Here is an 18,690-nt window from a genome sequence, read left to right on the forward strand (position 1 = left end):
TGTGGGGTGGCTTTCTAAAACATTTATTTAATTGAATAACTGTGAAATCTTAGTATGGGGGGAGGAGAACTTTGGACTTGGCAGGGTTTGATATTCACAAATCTTTCCCCTTATTGCTTATGATTTCACTGTCCCTCTAAATGTTCACAGATTTTTCTCTCTTCAAATTGTTTCATGATTGGAAAGTCATTTCTGGGCTCTTGCTGCAAGATTGATTCCATATTTGCTCTCCTTCCTATAATTGTCCTATATCTTGCTTGCTCTTTGTAGTTTTAAAGAATAATTATTGAGTGGCCCAGGCAAAATGCAAATTCATTTCTTCACAACGGCAATACAAATTTTCCTTCAGACTCTATCCATATTTGAAATTGCCATGCAAATGGTTGAGCCGGTGTTGATCCAGATCTAGACATTCTATCTTTTCACTCCCATTATCAGAAGATTAGCTCATCAGCATACTGTTGATTTTGTCAAGTTGTTTATGGTAACTGGAGAATGGACTTAGCACTGCTTTTTTGGACGCAAAATTTGTAGATGTAGTAGGCCCCCTGAGCCAAGGGCTAACAAGGTTAGTTACATAGAATATTCCCAAGAAACAGATGCTCATGTTTGTACACTGTACTTTGCCCATGTACACATCCTATTTCACAAGAAAGCTTTGGGTGGATCGTGGAGGAAGGCAGATGTATTTCTAGACTCCTTAGAGTTTTTCTTGCTGTTTGAATGTTCCTAAGGAGAGGTGGAAAGATGTTGAGGAAGGCTGAACTGCCTGGAGTTGGGGTGCATTTCAGGGCAGATAGAGATGGAATAGCCTGTGCTTCAAACAAGGCAGAGAGCTGCAGTGTGAATTATTTTGTGTGCTGATACATGTTAGAAGATACCCTGAAGGCAAAGTCCACATCTTTTTTTTTTTTTTTTCTGCTTTCAGAATTCCCAGCACAGGCCATTGATACAGCAGTACCTGATCTGGTGCATACTATGTGGTCAGCAAATACAAGCTCAATGGAATTCAAGTGTCTCATGTTCTCCAATGTAAATTGTGCATTTTATTTTATTTTATTTTTTACTTTGTACTTGTGCTTGCCTTGGTAATGGTCTCTTATTTTCATAATGCTGCTTTTTATTTTTAATGAGGAGAATGAGGTAACCTGCCTTGGCATGCAAACTTTCTTCTTCCATCTTTAGAATTTAAATTAACCTTCTATAGCCCTGGCCTTAAAAGCTCTTTTGAAAAAGATGGCAAGTTGCCTCTGCTGGTGAGGCCTCTGCAAGGTAGTGGGTATCGGAGTTGCTGCTTGTTACCAACACAAGTGCTAGAGGATTGCTAAGTTTAAAGCAGTAATTTAGAATTAAGAGTTAGCAGATGTGGGGGATTTGTCGTAATATGACAGTGTTTTCATCCTGTTCTTAATGTCGTCTTACCATACTTTGGAGCTTCTTTGAAAACATGACTAGCTTGTTTGACGCCTAGTAACTGCTTGACTATTCAAACAACTTATTCTTAGGAGTTTATTGTGAAAGAAATCTTTATTGCAGTTGCAATGGCTTGAAGAACTCTAGTCTTTGTTCTGCTCCTATTTCACATTTTTTCCTGGGATGAGGTAGAGGGAAGAGGTGGGGAGACTGGCTGATAGGGAGGTGAAGCAGTGGGTGTGTAGGTGTGAGCATGTGTATGTGTGTGAGCTCTGAAGTGGGCTAGGCCACCAAACAGTTAGTGCCCCAGGGCATCTCCCTGATCTCAGGAATGGTGTTGGATTTAGAAATCTGCCTAGTACTCTCCTGCTTCTGCCACCTTGCTCACACTGTTCACCTCCTCTCTGTCTCTCTAAATTCAACCAGCAGCCTCCCAAGTGGGGTGCACATTCCCTCCACAGACAATTTGCTGTGCTGCAGAAAGAACACATTAATAATTTGTATTTACATTATTTATATTTTACCTAAATAATTCTAATGCTTAATATATGGAACTCCAGCCATGCCCTTACTTGTGCTGCTCGTCAGATGATGGGTCACCTGTCACACTTGGGCATGAGATTCCTGGGAGAAGGAGAGGCACATGCATTCAAGGGATTGACAGGGCATCTCACTGGTGAGTTCCTTTCAGGGTGCTGCCAGTGTCCTTTATTTTAAATCTATAGCAGGCCAGCCCACATGGTAATTTTAGAAGAGCAAGACCTTTCAACAGAAAACAATTTCAAAATACTTTGTAATGAGATAAAGAATACCCATACAATATTTTATATACGACACAGGGTTCTGTTGGTTATCTCACACCAAACTGTGTACATGAGTTGCCATTTTCAAACATGAATTTGGCAATTTTCTTGTACAAAAAGACAAGGGTTCCAAATTTTCTTAACTCTTTTAGGCCGTCGATGGGCTGTCAGTAATGTTACCTAGCAGATGTTAAAAAACAAAACCCTTAATGTCGCTCTAAAGTAAACTGGGCCAGAAAGTAACTGCTTTTGGAAAGACTCTCATGCTATTGAAAGAGCAGTTTGGGAAATTTATTGCAAACGTTTCCACTATTTGGCAATTTTGTTGATGAAAACAACACAACCTATAAAACCCCTTTAATCTGAAAATTTGAATACCTTATAAACAGAACTAACTTTCAAATGAAGAGCTCGACTAAAAAAATGACCATCTAATTGTTAATAAAGAGGATGGCTTACCAAGTTTCAACACAAACCTTGATTAACTGATAGATGAGACTGGAAAAAAGTAGTACTGATTCAAGCACAGTCAATAATGTACTTTATTCTTTTGAATCTCTGTGTATGTGAAATATTCTTTTACCCTGCAACATCTACTAAAGAATATTGAAACAAACTAAATTCAGAATGAGAACTTTAAATTACTATCACAAGTACTTAAAAAACCAAGATTTTCAAAAACAAGGATACAAACTCAATTGCTTGGCCCTTCTTAAAACACTATTAAAAATACTAAAATCCGTATAACATTTTGATAGCAACAAAAATACTTTTGTTTCATTAGTAAGAGCAGGTAAAATACATTTAAATTTATTTTAAGAATAGAATATATTTCAAGTATATCTCATCATCGTAAAAAGTTTATATTTAAGAAAAAGAGGGCATATATTTTTAGTATGTATTGAAACGGTGTGACTATTCAAAATTATGTTACTAATATCATGGCATGGTCAAAAAATATGGAGCCCCCTGCTTTAAACTTGTCCTTTCTTTTAAAACTTCTCAAGAGTTTATTCACTCACTTAGTATTTAATCCTCAAAGATCTTAACTTTCTATGGCCCAGGAAGCATTAAAGCTTCTTGAAGACAGCATGTGTTGTCCTTTTTCATACCCTTCAAAACAAAGAACATAGTTCCTGTGTCATAGTAGATGTTTGATTAATATTTCCTTCTAAGTTGTTTCAGACTGTAAACTCCTAGAGCTGAAATCCTGGACAGCATTCATCTTTACATTCCCCAGAACACCTTTAATTGAGTTGCATGCAATTCTATGGCAGTGAGGGGTGGCCTATCCATGGAGAGCTCCTCAAATGGGATTTAATGCTGACATATTTTATTTGGTTAGGCGATTCAGAGGTCCTGGTGTGCAGCTTTCAGAGTCCTTGACTTCTCTGACCATGAGGAAATAATGCCAGTTATTTCATGGGCCCACGGGTTAGACAAACCACCTGGGACTTTGGACAGATAAAGACAGTGGCGACTCATTCCAGAGAGAATGTAAGCTGAGTTAAAAACATTGCTAGGATTGCTCAAGGGGGGGACTTCTAAGGAGGGCAACCTGGATTTTGGCAGTCCTGAAAAAAACTGGGCAAAAGAAAAATCTCAGAGATAAGAGAACCAGTAAAAGATGAGATTATAGCTTCCTGTAAGGTGAGTCATGAGTATTCATCACAAGGGATTGCCCACGAGGGATGAACAGAAGAGTCTCAAGTCTGGGGGATTTTCTGGAGGTACTATTTATTTATAAGTCACTTATAAATAGTCACTTCCTAGGCTTTTGGTAAGGAGCGAATTGGGAACGGCAGCACTGGTAAACTGAGAAATATGAGGGCACTTAGCCGTCTCTGTTTCATTCAACTTTGGCTTTTGTTTGTTGTAATGTGGATTAAGTCCCAACACACTGAAGAGACAACATGGAAGGCTGGATAGAAATGTAGTTAACGCCAAAAAGTTTGAAGCTACATCTGTTGAGTCTCACAGCATGCCAGTTGGTCACACAGCGGGGGTGGTTGCACCCTCTCAAAGGGCTCTTTATATTTCTTTTTTATTTCCTCTCAAATGTGGTATCACTTTATCCTTAACCATAAATACCATCTCTTACATAATACCCCAACTATTGTGCATGCATGTTCTTACCTGATTGTGAGACATTTCTTTGTTTCTTTAAAACTTTGGGGAAAAAAATAAAGGGAAAAACAAAGACCCATATAACAAACATGAACGTAAGAAAATTTCCACATTTTACATATTTAGGCTCAGATAAAATCAGTCCTGTTAACCATGCTAGAACGTCAAGAATTACATATAATGGTAGGTATCTCTGTTTTGTTTTCTTCCTGGTCTTAATAATAACTGCATTTGTTTATGTAGTAGCCAGCATACTTCGCAATCTGATATAAAACATGTTGACCAGCACATTAGAAGAATGAGTTTCTGATCTTAGCTTACCACCCCTCAGTTCTCTGTCTCCAGACAAATCTCTCAATTTCTTAAAAGGAGCCTTGCTTCTCAATAAATATAATTCAATAAAAGTCATATACCTCCAGGTTTTCTATACTCTAGGTAAGATAGGACAAACTCAAATCCTTCATCTGTGTTTCCTACGAGATGAATTCTAGATCAAAACAAAATTTTCATTTTGACCACTCTCTGGAGATTATATCATCTGCCAAAGCTGATCTGAAATTTTACTGCCTAGAATTGAACTGATTTTCCAGATATGAAGCGATTAGTACAGAAAAATTGGTTTAATTTCCGTGATCAAGACACCACAGTTACATTAATAAAAGGTACATTTTTTAAACTGCATTTTTTCCCAAACAATATCCTACTGTTGCCTCATGTTAAATAGAGGCTCAATTAACTCCCTTAAAACACTTTCATATGCACAGCTACCAATACTGGCCATTGCTGTGTGGAATTGGGTTTTAAGCTTAAATGCAAGCCTTCTATTTAAACCTGCAAAGTTTAATTTTATTAGTTTTAGTTCAATATTCTAGTCTGTTGTGAACATCTTGAAACTTAATCTTGTTTTCTCAAAGAGCTCTTAGATTTTTAGGAATTTTCAAAGGACTTGAATATCCTAAAAGTTAATGCCTGTCCTTTTAACTACCTCTGGCCTGAATTCAAGTGACTAAAAGGCATGCTCTCATTTTTTTTTTCTTTATTGAAGTTTCTAAAGAAAAAGATATCAATTTACAAAATTAACTATTTTTGTATTCTCCCTAAAAACAACAAGCAATTTACACCCATTGCTTTAGACTTTCTCATGTCTATCTGGTTAGTAGATGATGGATGGACCCCAGAAACAATAACTTTGCAGAGCCTACAGGTGTGTGCCCAACTGAATTATTTCTGTAAGTGTCAGAGAGGATATTGCATCTGACGTTGAATAGGGGAAAAATTCTTGCATTTTTCTTTTATCCAGACACAACTCTTCTGCCCTAGTCAGAAAAAAATAAAAGACACAAAACAAAGCAATACCAGGCATTGTTCCAGTGCTTCCAAATTCCCACTGGAATTCAGTTTATAATTCAGTTTTAAAGCTTTTTATGAATACCTCATGTCTTCGTATATTCCACTCATTCTTTAAAACTCCAATTAAGTCCTCTTCCTAAAAGCCATCCATGGACTCTCATTTCAGCATTAATCTGTCTCTCTATGTTGGCCCGTATCTCCCTGATGGCACTTCACTTAGTCTGTCCTCTATTATGATTATGGGATTAATTTATATTTAGCACTCCTCTTAAATTGTATTTTCCTAAGGGACAGGGTCCATGTCTTAGCCATTCTTATCCATGCTTGGAACAAACACTGATTGAGGTCCAGTTTGTGCCAGGCACTGTATGGGGACATGGAATGCCATGCCTTTCCCCTAGTGAGCAGCAGAGAGTCTGGCTGACTTACTTGAATTGAAATCAACCTATGTGACTGACTTGAACAGCACTTAGCATCTATTTTGTAAACTCTGTGTATGAGGCATGAAAGGAATTTTTGGAGATTCAAATCACTGTCAATTAAATTAGGTCCTCACATATTTCATACTCTGTTCAGAGCACCACTAACTGAAAAGTGTCTCAGTTATAAACAAAAGTCCTGTGAAATATAGACCAATAACTAAACTTAACTCCAGAAGAGAAGTGGAGTTTCAATGACAAATACATGGACTAAAGCAAGTTTGGAATTTATTATGAGTCACTAAGAAAACCAGCTTGAACATTTAAGGACATTAAAAATGTTTAAGAACATTAAGATTGACTGAAATGACAGGTTCCCTGGAAAAGGAACACATATACAGATTATATAGTAGAGGGAGAGAGAGAAGTGGGGGAAGGAATGGTCTTTTTTGTTGTTTTTAAATAGACTTTATTTTTTAGAGGAGTTTTAGATTCATAGCCAAATTAAACTAAAGGTACAGAGACAGAGGTTTCCCATATATTCCCTTGCCCCAGCACATGTATAGCCTCTACCATGAATAGTCTTTTCATTGCCAAGCCTGTGAATCAGAATCATAATGGTTTATTATGGGAGAAGGGTCATATGCTCTCTTGGCAAATATATATACATTCACGTTCTGAGTGCTATACCAGGAGTTTTTTTGAAAAAAAAAAAATTGCTTTAACTTTTTTCTTTTTTTCCAAGTATAAGCTTGAACAGACTCAAGACGGCAAACACTCCCTCCTCAATTTAAGATTTGACAGTTTAAGAAGAAAAAGCTCATTCATCATCCTTCCCTTTTAGAGACCATAAATTATTGGCTCATACACCATGTGGCTTGGATTCTAGGAAAAGTTAGTGTAAACAAACCCAAGTTACAATGCGTGGAGTAGGAGAGTGAGTCATAAACAAAACACAGACATATGCTCTCATATAAATAAGGGCCTGGATCATCAGCTTCCCAGAGTCTGCTTCCCATTAATTACACAACAAAATGAACTTTCCATATGTAAAGCCCAAATCACTTAACTCTGGCAACTTGTATAAATAAGACAGAGACCAGGATTGTGACTACGTAGGCACTAACAAAACTAGATTTCAAAATAAAAAATGTCCTCTCAAAATATCTTCAGGCATTGGAGAACAAGAAGGTCCCCTGGAGGAGAATTTTTGAGTAACAAAACTATACCCAGGCACCCCGGGAAAACTGCTAGGAGGTGGATATGGATCCCCTGCTGAATTTATAGGTAATATTAGGCGTACTCTCTCTTGTTCTGAGTCCTGCCATCTTTCTGATGCCGGCTAGCCCTGGATGGAGGCCACACAGAGTGTTCACACACATTGCTGGGACCACTGAAAAGTTTAAATTCTTTCTCTCAGAGATCAGTTCCTTCTCTCTGCCTTTTGAAACTATCCATTGGTAGCACTAACTCACATTTCCTCATTGTCTCATGAAGACCGTCTGGTCTCTTTTAGTTTAAAGAGGTATCAAGGAAAACATAATTCCTGGAGCAGAGTATACTTCAACAAGTCAGACACTCCAAGAGAGGTGGGAAGTGAGGTTTTTCCTTATGTCCTTTTCAAAAGCTGATTTCATAAAACAAACTAACAGAGTTAGTTTGGGCCATGGCTGTCATTTTTTTATCACTGCCAGTCAGAATATTTAATCTGTCTTATTCTAGACTTTTGGGTACTCCATCTTTTGATCACAAATTTCCCTTCCAGACTCACCTGCCATTATTTCCATATAAATGCTCTATTCCTATCTCCTAGCTTCTGTCTGCTTACCTAATTCAGTTTATCTTCAGAAGTCCACCTTAACTCTGCTCTTCCCAAATCCTCTTATTGTCATCAGAAATCTCTTAGTAGCATTCAGTTGAAAATTCATGACCAATCAACTGCTGACTAATAGTTTTGTTAGTATCTAAGATTGTTATTTTATCTATTCATTTAAAAATACTATTTGTTCCAATGGACATTGAAACAACAGAGTTTAAGCTTCAGGTGTCCTGGACAGGGGAGAGAGGAGGAAAACAACTTTTACTCCTTACTAATTATGGGGATGAGGAGGCAGTTTTCAACCATTCATACACTCTGCGACTATTTTTGTAACATCTATGCTTTGTATCATACCTTAACACCATACAAGGCAAGTAGAATGCATTGTTCTTGTCCTCAAATGAAGAGGAAGAAGAAGGAACTAACATTTTTGGAAAACCTACAGTGTATGTTGCAGTTTTTCACATATTTCCTCATTTAATTGTGATAGCAACCACTTGAAGACCCTGATTAGTATCCCTCAGTTTCTCTATAGTACAGAGATGAAAATCAAGTATTTTTCCCAAGGGCACACATCTCAGAAGCTGTGAACACAATAATTCAAGCAAGGGCTGAATGATTTCAAAGCTAGTTTCATATTACATTTCCTTAAAAAAGCAAAGAAGACAGGGAGCTAGAAAAGGACTGATAAAACCTGGGTCTCCTTGTTAATTTTATACTCTTGTCTGCATTGGAGTGCCAAATTTCTCTGAATTTCACCACCTCGAAGGCCTCTTCCAACCCCCTAAATTCCATAATGAAATAACAGAAGATACTACTGCAGATTACACATCATTGCTGCTGGATTAACTGTTCCCGCACGTTGTTTTGATCCTGCTCCAGTTCAGTGCCTTCACTGGTACCCTGTCGGGAGCCAGATATTCAACGTACTGAGAGAAGCAGATCAGGGTTAGGAAGAAAAGCAGTGGTGGGGGGAGGTAGGGCATGATAAACACAAGAGACTATGGCACATTTAATGGGGCAAATGATATCCTATTCCAATCAATTTTTGCCAGTTAGAAATCTGAGCCTAAAGTTGACAGTTTCATAAAGCCAGAAATCTTGATTATTATGTAAAACTTCCGATGTTCACAGCTGCTAATTAATTTTTAAAAATTTATAACCTTCTGTAGACCAACTAAAACACAACTGTAGACAGCAACTGGGCCGTGGCTGTCATTTTGCTATCACTGCCGGTCAGAAGAGTTACCCTGTCTTATTCTAGATTTTTGATTACTCCATCTACTGATCTCAAATTTCCCTTCCAGACTCACCTGCCATTGTTTCCATATAAATGCTCTATTCCTATCTTCTAGCTTCTGTCTGCTTACCTAATTCACTTTATCTTCAGAAGTCCCTCTTAACTCTTCTCTTCCCGAATCATCTTACTGTCATCAGAAATCTCTTAGTAGCATTCAGTTGAAAATTCATGACCAATCAACTGCTGAATAATAGTCCTGTTTACTAGCATCTCAGAGTGTTACTCGGTCTATTCATTTAAAAACACTATTTGGTCATCTTATGTTTTGGAGGCAGGTCTTCCCATGTAGTGTTTAAGCTTCTCTGAGGCAGGGACTAATCTTCTATTTTTATATATCATTCATAGGATTGAGTGTAGTGCGGCAGGTTCTTAAAAAAAAAAAGGCTCACAATTTTTAACAAAGTCGTAGAGATTTTGGATAAGATGAGCTTGATATAGCTACTAATGCCCTCAGGGGTAGGGGGTTTGGACTGTGTCCTGAGATAAGACTATTTGGAAGAGGGGGTGAAGATACATATCATTTTCTAAAGGATAGTTAATGGATAGTCATCACATGGCTAAATTGTGACTTCATATGATTCAATCCTGACATGATATAATTTCAGATCTGACATGAGAGGGTTTCATAAAAGGCTTACATTCAAGTTTTGAATATGTGATTGTTTTCATCTGCTATTTCATTCCTTTCTTGTTACTGCCTAGAAGGCAGAAATTATTTTTCTCATTTCATTGATGAGAAAACTAGAACTCAGAAGTCTCAGTGAGAGTTTGTAACTTACCTAAGGGGATGGATTAAAAAGTAGGGCAGTTCTGTAATAAGAAATCCACAATAGCCCTGACCCTTGAATTTCAAATCCAGTTTTACTCTGCCTCAATGTGGTGGTCAGAATGAGTCCAAGTTTCCTAGTTCCCAGTCAGGCAATATTTGTAACCCTTCTGGTCTCAATTTTCTCCTCTGCAACATGAAGGGCAAAGGTCCCTTCTAGTTTATTGTAATCAAGGGTTGTCTAGTCTGTTCCAATTGAAGCAGTAGAAGGAGACTTGGGAGGATGTGTTGGGATGACTCCAGCGTTTCCCAGTGAGAGAATGGAGAGAACAGACAGGTGATCTCTCTCTCTCTCTCTGTCACACTTGTCTCACAGTACTTACTCTATTCTCTCTCCCTGTCTCCTTTCTATCCCTGCTTCTTCTCTGTCTCTCTGTTCTCTTAGACTGACTATAGCCTGCCTGGGCCACTCAAGATCATTCTTAATGACAGTCATTACATAGTTCTTCTTCATTGCCTGAGGCCATTTCTGCAGCAATGAGCAGGAAAGACTTTGCCCTGCCACCCCCCTACTCCTGCACCTGGGCTCACTATGCCAACTTTATTGGAACCAAGAAGTTTTTCAAAAACTCTCCACTAATTACAGGAAACCCAAAGCACAGTGCCCCCTTCTCATTAACACAGTTGCTTTTAGTAGCCACTAAATTATCTCGCCACCATTACACCAACAATCTAATTAGACTTCTGGAAATGCAAAGCGCCAGTGAACGAGGCAGGCACCACACTTTCATCTCAAACTGATCATAAAATATCTGTGTCCTTTCGTTCTTTGCTGCATAAACTCTGCCCCTGTAAGAGTCTCCTTTCATTCTCTCCCATTTATAAAGAGGAGCTTGAATATTTGATATAAAATGAGTATCTTAATAGAAATCGCTTCACGTGTGGGAGGTTTTCTTTTCCGCATTTCGCCCGAGTGTGAAGTCATTACAATAATCGCACCTGACTCCCCTGGCGTCTGATGCCTCACAGCCAAACCTCCCACTGGGCTTCAATGGAGGTGTGAATGATACTATCACTGGGAAGAAGATAAAATGTATTATTATCATTACTCTATTTTTAAGAGGGTCTGACTACGGCATGAGGTAGTTGGGAGCATAATCTGAAGCATTCAGAGAAGATAAATTGAGTTAAACTTCTCAAGACACAGCACTTTCAAACCTGTCATTAAACCTGTTTCCTAAAATCTCAGCTCTGGAGAGAAAATAATTAGCAACATGAAGTCCAGACATGTCTACTGAGTATCTACTACACACCCAGCATTGTGTAAGTTTCTTGACATTCAAATAATATGAGTTTAACAGCAAGGCTCCTGGCTTTGTTTCTCTTGTTTTCATTCCATACATCCCAAGGTTCTGGGAATTCATGAGATGCCCAATACTTATTGAGTGAGACAAAACCTAAATATGAAATGATTGCTGCCATAGTGAAACCAATACTATGGCCATAATGCAAGACTATCACATACAAAATAATTAAAGTACCACATAGGCTGATGTCCTCTCCAGTTTTCCATTGAGTGGCATATCCTGAAAATCTCACAGAACTTCTGAGTGAAGGAAGGCACGTATGCATGCATATTCCTCCTTCTCTGAATAAATACATGCTCCTGTAGTGCACATACAATGCCACATAGGCTGAATCTTTAACTCAAGAATAATACTCCCCAATACTCCAGGGGACTAACCAAGCGCTGGGCTGCTATTAACGAACAAAGGAGGCTGGAGGCCTCCCAGGTTGCTCCTCTGTTGAACGTTCTTAGGATAGTTTGCTGTAATAGAAACTGAAGGCAAATCACTGCCCGAGTTCATATACTCTAGAATGTATCTTTTCATGAACCAAACACTTTTGTGCAGTAAACAGTTGTTCAATACACTTTGGCCAACATTTAACAACTACCTATTGTTTGCCTACCTCAGTACTAGGTAAAGTTGAATAAGATCTGGCCACAGGGAATATACGATCCTCTGGTCCACTATGGGACACAATTGGAGCAAGACACTGCATTAAATGTAGGAATCAATGATCAATGAGCTTATGGGGAGCCAGGGAGGCACAGAGGATGTGGCATTCAACTTGACCTTGGTGTGGTTCTCAGTATGGGTGTCAGAGAAGGCTTGTTAGAGCTGAATGAACCTATGCTGAGGCTTGAAGAAGCATCATGAATTAGCCATTCAAAGGGCATGAGAGGCGGGCAAGAGAGGAAAAAAAATTCCAGGGTAGAAAACAGATGACAACATCAACAATAGCAGCAGCAAAAACAATACCCACTTGTCAAACTCTTACTATGCGTCAGTTTCTTTGCTATGGTTTTCCCAAGGATTATCTCCTTTATTCCTCACCATAATCCTCAACACTAGGTGCTGTCTTTCAGACATGAATACCGAAGTCTTGAGATTACCCAGCTGGTGAGTGCAGCACTGAGATTTCAATACAGGCAATATAAAGCCAGACACATGCATTCAACTGGAGCATTTCATGGCCCATGTACGGTGTGCAGAAAAGTGAGCCAAAACTTAGAAACAAGGCAAATGGAAGGAGACAGTTCTTTCAAGTCTCCCTAAGGATTATTAACTGTACAGGAAAATGTGCTCTTGTTGGGCTTGCTGTCCACTACTGGTTAGAGGCACGGAATCTGCCAGCTTATTTTTCTTGAGAGATCTTACTCTGTTGCCCAGGCTGGAGTGCAGTAGCACAATCTTGGCTCACTGCAACCTCTGTTTCCTGGGTCCAAGCCACTTTCCTGCTTTGGCCTCCTGAGTAGCTGGAATTACAGACATGCACCATCATGCCAGGCTAATTTTTGTGTGTGTGTATATATATATATATATATATATATTTTTTTTTTTTTTTTTTAGTAGATGCAGGGTTTCACCATGTTGGCCAGGCTGGTCTAGAACTCCTGACCTCAGGTGATCCACCTGCCTTGGCCTCCCAAAGCACCTGGCCAATCTGTCACGTTTTACATTAACTTGTGGACTTTTGCCTAACAAGAGGCAAATGATTTTCGTCTGGTAGAAGAGATCGACCCCGAGGTTATGATTTTGTTGCCTGCAAGGATATTAACTGAGCAACTTGCTCTATATGCTTTCTCCATTGCCTGCATTCTCATAACGTCCCATTCTCTAACTCTCCTTTGGGCTGGCTTTACCACCATGCTGTCTTCTGCATTAAAGAGTTACGAGTCTTCGAAATAACTTTTTAGTTTTTTGAAAATAATACGGTGGCAGTGGAAATCCCAAAGGAGTTGAAATTTGGTTGAAATTTCCAAGAAGATGAGGCTGGGGCAGAAGGCAGGGCCAGATTCTGGAAGGTTTGGTGCCTCTCCGGGCTGTTTATAGCCTTGGCCATAGGAATGGCTCAGCTGCTCCAGGATGTTCAGATTAAATCAGAAAAGAGCTTATTTCTCCTTTTAGGGTGAAAATGACAATAAGCTTTGGAAGTTTTTCAGAAGGCCTTTGGTGTGTGATGGGGAAACAGCAGTTCCAACTCTGCTGAATCCCTTAGTAGCCCAGAGCCGGGGGAGGCACCGCCTTTCATGGGCCTGTCATATTCAGCACAGCTTTCTGGGCAAACGGGCTCATTTTGTGATGCTTCAATGTGAGCCCATAGGTAGCACTTTTCAGACAACTTGAATGATTGCTTTAAATTTAAGCTTTGTTTGCTCTGGCTCTTCTTTGGGAGGTTTTCAACCGAATATTTTAAGAGATTAGTCTGGGCAGATAGGAATGTATTTTACAATTTGAAGACTTCCTCAATGTATATATTTATAATCCCTAGATGTTCCAAATCCTTTTAAATTGCACATTTATTTCTTCTATTTTGGTTCTTCTAAAGATAAGATTTTGGCTGACTTGACCTGTTATTTTGGTTAGGGGCTTCAGATCATGATTCCATATAACAAAGAAAGAAATAAAATAAATAATTGCATCCTTCTTAAATTTCTGTCCATTGCTCTTTTTTGTAGCTGGATATTATTTCATTATTCTGGGCTCCTTCCCACAGATGGCAGGTGGCTAAGAGAAAACTCAGGTATCATAGAATTTGGGAGCTGAAAGCAATTTTCACAACCATTTTGTTCCAGCAACTACTATATTGAATTTCATTCTGATTTCATTAGTATTAAGAATTCCCACTGTTATTTGTAAAGGTAATTAACTTTTCAAGATTAAGGTTTTGCATCTTGACTACAGGTATCAGGTCTGTTTGGACTGATGGTTTGGCTAATAACAGAACGATTTACCTAATATTAGTCCCTGCCATGAGAAGCAAAATGCCTGAAAATGTAATAGACTTATGAAATTTAAATATTTTCAGTTCTTCATGGGCTCTGGTAATTTTAAACATGGTAGATGATATAGTTGAGATAATAATGGATTAGACTTTATTATCTACTGATAAAAAACAGAAGCTAAGAGCGGGGCTCACTCTGCTTCCTTGTTATCTTGAACTGAGCTACACCTGGAGCAGTCGAGATCTGATGAGAGCTTGGCTGATACATGTTTGCTTTTTTTACTCCTTGGACTTGAGATGAGAGAATATTGGCGGGTATCTGTGTGTGTGTGTGTGTGTGTGTGTGCACGCACGCGTGCATGAGAGAGAACAAGAAAGGTATACTTGTTTTCCCATTATTGCTAGTCTAGTCCTTCAAGTGCAAAACCATACAGATTTTGTTTCCTTGGTGTTTTACTGAATTCTTACCACCATTTGGAATCTGCTTATTAATACCGACTCATCTTAGACATAAGGGGAAAAAATATGTTACTGCAATGAAATCACAAATTCTCTATACATTACATGATCTTCTTGAGACGTTAGTTTAATAACTAGAAACTCAGAAAAATCAGCCTAGCTTATTCAGGTATGGATTACATGATGCGATTATGAAATCATTATTGGGTTAGGGTAATAGAAGTTGTTGCAAATTATGCCTCACTTTGAGCAAACTTTAGTGGCGCTTTTATTGCATTAGCCCTAATTACTCACAATAATGATGCAGTGCTCCCTTGAATCAGACCTCCTTTGCTGCAGCAGGGAACGGCAGCTCATCAATAGCTACTGAGCAGTTTGATCACCAAGGCTGATCTGTTTGAGCACCTACAGCAGCCACTGCCATCCTCCCTCCCAGTAGCTCACAAACTGACATGTTCCCAGCTCGCCACTCTCTCCTGTATCTCCTCAACGGTGCCCTTCTACAAATCAATAATGTCATAATCAGTATGCCTCTGAGACTCTGAGAAGGTAAAAAATTGCCTGAAACAAAATACTTGGGGGACCCATGGAGCAAATGCATGTATGCATACAGGCTAGAAAAGACTACTTTGTAAACCTTTGACCCATATTCTTTTCTCCCATATTGTAATGTTTACAAAATAAGGTGGGAATGTTCCTTTATTGTACTTTTACCAAAGATCACCTGTTTGAAAAAAGTATGGTTCTTACTATAGACTGAGGAACTATTTGGCAAGTATTTTTCAGGAGCCTACAAAGTGCCTGTCAAATGTTTTCCATTTACTTGTTAAGCAGTTCCAAGACTATGTTTTCCTCAGATGTCTCTCAGCATATTTAGCATTGTAAAAGCACACAGCTACTGCCTCTCAATCATTCCTTTCACTCAATGATTATTTACTGAGCATGTACTATGGGTCAGGAACTGTACTAGGTATTTTTGCATCCACTCTTCTTTTTTAATTTTTAATTTTTTTTGAGATGGGAGTTTTGCTTTGTCACCTAGGCTGCAGTTCAGGGGCATGGTCTTGGCTCACTGTAGACTCTGCCTTCTGGGTTCAAGCAATTCTCCTGCCTAAGCCTCCCGAGTAGCTGGGATTACAGGGGCCCTGCTAATTTTTGTATTTTTAGTAGAGGTTTCGTCATGTTGGCCACGCTGGTCTTGAACTCCTGACCTCAGGTGATCCACCAGCCTTGGCCTCCCAAAGGGCTGGGACTACAGGCGTGAGCCACTACGGCTTGCCTGCATCCACTATTTCTAAATAAAATTTCTAATTAATTGAATTACTTCAGTACATTATCTCAATAAATGATTTCTTAAATTAAATTTTCTTTATAAGCCACTTAGTTTAACTCTTCTTTGCTTTTTTTTTCCTCCCTGCAATTGTCTGCGTTTCCAAAACCATTCTGTAGAAATGATAACCTATTAGAAAATAAGCTGATCCCTGCCTAAAGCCAGAAGTAATTCTATCTTACTTACAGTGAAAGATGAAAAATCGTGCTCTAAAGAAAACAAAAGTGAGTTGTTTCATCAGAAATATATATTACTGTACTATATATGTAACTATATATTACAAGCACCTAATTAAATAAGATTGAATCCAGGAACTATTCACTACCTACTATGTGCTTGGCTTTGGCTAAAGCTATCTACCTCATTGAATTAGGAGTTTCATTCACTGTTCTCCAAAAGAAGTAGGAGTCCATATGTATGGAGGAAAAAATCTGCCTTTGCTCATATTGGGACTATGACAAAAGTGGGAATCCACTGGAAATCAGACAGTAAATCAGGAAATTTGGGTTCCAATCCAATTGTATGACCTCACACAAATCTCTGAATCTCGAGAGGCCTCAGTTTCTTCACGTGTAAAACAGAGCATTGGCCACAAGCCCAGCCTGTGTGTTTTCTAGCTCTCCCAGGTTTGTGGGAAGCTTTTTATCTGTGGGGAGTGAAATCGCAGGAAGGTCTGTCTTCCAGCACCTGGGGCAGATATCTGGCCTATTTCCCCCCAAAAGTCCAGCTCAGCAGTCAGAGACCCGGATATGGACTAAATCTGTGAAATTCTCATGAGGGTCTCATTTTAGTACTGCCAAAAATAAACAGCCCATTCTCAGATGCTGGAACAGGGGAGTCTGGGCTCAGCTCTGATTACCAGGGAAGCATGTATAAAAGTGAAATACCCACCTGTTTCTACTGCCCATTTGGCATATTTGTAAATTATTTACTGGATGCACTAGAGAAGGCAAGCCCATGGAAGCACGTGATCCCAAAAATAGATTCTCTCACATTGAAGGGAAAGAACACAGGGGAAGAAAATGGGGGACCACTTGTCTTTGGCCTCAGAGAAATATCTGTGCATGGTGAGCAAAGCCAGAAACACAAAATCTAATTTAATTTCTCAATCCATAAAGGGAAGTCATCAGTGCTTAATCAACAAGGTCAAATACCCACTTATCTGGGTGGGTGCAGACCATAGCCTAAATCTTTTGCTTAAGCCAAATTATGTCTTCCTTGAAGTCAGCCACAGCACCAGTTTCCACTTCCAGGACTCTGCCCAACTTGTTCCCTTTGTTTAGACACCCTCCCACCAAGGTGCTACTAATCCATCAAGTCTCAGTAGTAACTTGCTCTGCATTTCTCTGTGACTTTCAATCCTTTGTCTTCTTCCTGTACTCTTCACTGGCACCACTTACCTGGCAATTCCACCAAAAACATTTTCTTTCATACCAAATGAAGGCTCATGATCATACCTGAGAGATGACCCTATTCCTTCAGAGCAAGAATTTTCAAATGGCTGGAGAGAACACCATTTCCAAGACATGTTAGGAGACAGTCCCAGAAAAATGGGTTGTGTGGTTAGATACGATTGTGTAATTCGGTGTCTCCCTCCTGGGACCTCACAATGCACATTGGTCAATACAAGGCCTGAAAAGCCCTGCAGGAAGGAACCATGGGTAAGGCAGCAGCTTTTCCTACATCTACTTTTCCATGAATACATTCTTTAACACAAAACACCTACTAGTAGTTTGCTGAATTCAATTGGGGAAGTGTCATTCCAAGTGTTCCTTTCTTTTATTCCAATTGGCTCATTTTCTAATAACCAGTGATTTCCATGAAGGAGGTAGGTATGTAGATAAGTTGAGTTCTTTGCTCAAAGCAAACTGCTAAATTAGAAAATGAATTTGGAGTAAATATTAACAATGAGTCTCTTCTTGGGTTTCTGACCATAACAGGCCTTTCTAAATATTGCAATGTGCTTGACACATTTACATTAATACGTTAATTCAAGAAATATCTATGTAACATTGTCCTGCTACATGTCAGGAAGATAGCAAGAATCTAAATCGTTGTCTCTGCCTCTGAGGTATGTGTAATTTTGTTACATGGGAGAAGCTGTTAAATCGTAGACACTTTTTTTTAATGCAGTCTATGAAATGAAAGGAGCCGCATGGTAGAGATTCTGGATATCCCAGAGGAGCTGTGTCTAGCTGGGTTTTAAGAACTTGTAGGATGTGATTAGGAATTGAGGAAGGCTGTCTCCAAGTTCAGGTGTTTAGCCAAACCCAGGGCCTGTCTTCCTGGAGGCAGGGATACGCTTCACACAATGGAGGTTGGCATAGGGTCTGGCTAGAGGCACGATGGGGAAAAAGGGTAGAAAGGGCCAGGCTGTGGATAACCTGAGATATCTAAATATGGAGTTTGTATTTTATCCTCTGCTAGCGAGGACTCTGAGAACTACTGAGAAATTCATGAATCCATGGGCAGAAGGTACTGATGCATCATGAAAACAGTGATTACTGTCTTTCAAGCCTGATAAGCATGGGAGGCAATGAAACGCACTGGGTTGAGAGCACGAGCTTTGTAATCCTGACTGTCCATAGGTTCTTTATTTTTAGCTTCCTCTTCT

General features: G+C 39.2%; 1 protein-coding gene across 4 annotated transcripts in view; it reads right to left on the reverse strand.

The window, feature by feature from the left end:
• Positions 1–18,690, reverse strand: part of SETBP1 (SET binding protein 1) — a 377,101-nt gene that overhangs the window by 10,383 nt on the left and 348,028 nt on the right. The gene's annotated exons all lie outside the window — the stretch shown is intronic.

This window comes from Sapajus apella, unplaced genomic scaffold, assembly GCF_009761245.1.
Source record: "Sapajus apella isolate SASKATOON/1434 unplaced genomic scaffold, GSC_monkey_1.0 scaffold57, whole genome shotgun sequence".
Lineage (NCBI taxonomy): Eukaryota > Metazoa > Chordata > Mammalia > Primates > Cebidae > Sapajus > Sapajus apella.